We start from the raw sequence: 2248 nt of genomic DNA on the forward strand, positions 1-2248 counted from the left end.
AAAAAAAAAAAAAAAGAACCAGTTGTCCTTTCAGGAGCCTTTGGCAGGCTGTAGCATCATAATTAATAAAAATATTAACACAATCCAGTTATTGAATATCTTCTATGTGTTAGGTATTTTACACACCTTATTTAATGTAATCCTGCAAGGTAGAGATGTTTCTGTCCCATTTCACAGATGCAGAAACTGAAGCTCAGAGAGGGGAACTGACTTGTCCTGGGCACTGAATTACAAAGTGTCAGAACCTGGACGTGAACCCAAGAATCGTTAGGTGGTGGTGGTGCTGGTGGCAGTAGTAGCAGTGAAAATAACAGGACCTACCTAATGACCTTCACACTGAGGCAGGTGTGAACTCAGGGCCCCAAGGCATCTGCTGGAGGAGCTGCAAACTTTCCCAACAGTGTTCAAGTGAGGCTTCTCATTTAGCCCCTAGGAAACAGCCCAAGCACGGTAGGAGGACAAGTTCTCCTGCCCCTCCTACCCTCACTCCGTCCTACCCACTTTGGGAGCTGGCGGGAGCCTGGTGGGGTGCGGGGAGGCGCAGAGCCTGGTGGGGTGCGGGGAGGCAGGCCCTCCCAGCTCTGCCGCTGCGGCACAATGGGGACAGCGCCGCCTACCGGGCCCATGGGAGCTGCAGGCGCTCAATGCGCAGGCGCAGGGCTGTGGCGCCGGCGTGAACCTGGCAACCCATCCACCAACCAGCAAAACTGAAGGGTGGTGTCCCCATGTAATCTGCAAACGACGGTAATTTGGTCAACATTGAACGATTACGCAGATAAGCGCCTGCCCGGGCCGCTTCATTGACTCGGTGAGCTAGAAACTGTTGGTATTCCCATTGTATGGATGAGAAAAATGAGGCTCAGAGGGGTGAAGTGAGCTGTCCAAGTCTACTTCCCTAATAGACAGCAGACCCAGGACTCCAGCATTCGATCTCATCAGCGTATGCCCCACATCAAGTAAATATATCCTTGCAGTTTTATTGAACACCTGAACACCTACGAAGGCAGCTTACTATGCTCCAAACATTGTTCTAATTACCTTACAAATGATAACATTTAATTGAAGCCTCACCACGAGACCCGTGTGTTACAGATAAGGTAACTAAATTCTGAAAGGTGAAGTTGTAACCGAGTTCAAACTCCTTCCGCTCCCTGCATGACAGCCACTCAATCTAGAGGCCAGGAGTTGGAACAAGGAAAGCGACTTTATTTCGGAGAGCCAGCAAACCCAGATGGCCTAAATGTTCTAAAGAGCTCTCTTAGAATTATATGGGTTTGGGCCGGACGCGGTGGCTCATGCCTGCAACCAGCACTTTGGGAGGCCGAGGTGGGCAGATCACAAAGTCAAGAGATCGAGACCATCCTGGCCAACGTGGTGAAACCTCGTCTCTACTAAAAATAAAAAAATTAGCTGGGCGTGGTGGTGCGTGTCTATAGTACCAGTTACTCAGGAGGCTGAGGCAGGAGAATAGCGTGAACCTGGGAGGCAGAGGTTGCAGTGAGCCGAGATCGTGCCACTGCACTCTGGCCTGGGCAACAGAGTGAGACTCCATCTCAAAAAATATATGTATATATGGGCTTGGCCTTGTCTTATATGTGAGGTAAACGGGGAAAGAAAGAGGCCAACTGCAGACATCTGTGTGCCGGCAAGGGTTGAAGGGGAGGTTGTGAAACTTCTTTGTCCTTGGGTAATGGTCTCTCATGTGACAATAGCCAAATCTCCTTGTTCCTATAAATCTTTAACAAAGTATAGTTGTCTACATACTTCCTCTTAATCCTAAAGTTAGTTTTGAAAACTATGTGATTTCTATTTCTGCATTTTATCTCAGTGGCTCTAAAATTATCCTAGCTTTCATACAGGAATGGGTAAAGGCAGCTTAAACAAAAATGGACCAGTCTGGACAACATAGTCAATACAAAAAATTTTTTTAAAGATTAGCTGGGGTGGGATGCGGTGGCTCACGCCTGTAATCCCAACACTTTGGGAGGCCGAGGCAGGTGGATCACCTGAGGTCAGGAGTTCAAGACCAGCCTGGCCAACACGGTGAAACCTCGTCTTTACTAAAAACACAAAAAGGGCCAGGCGCGGTGGCTCAAGCCTGTAATCCCAGCACTTTGGGAGGCCGAGATGGGTGGATCACGAGGTCAGGAGATCGACACCATCCTGGCTAACACAGTGAAACCCCGTCTCTACTAAAAACTACAAAAAACTAGCCGGGCGAGGTGGCGGGCGCCTGTAGTCCCAGCTA

The sequence above is a fragment of the Colobus angolensis genome, unplaced genomic scaffold, assembly GCF_000951035.1.
Source record: "Colobus angolensis palliatus isolate OR3802 unplaced genomic scaffold, Cang.pa_1.0 Scaffold10, whole genome shotgun sequence".
Lineage (NCBI taxonomy): Eukaryota > Metazoa > Chordata > Mammalia > Primates > Cercopithecidae > Colobus > Colobus angolensis.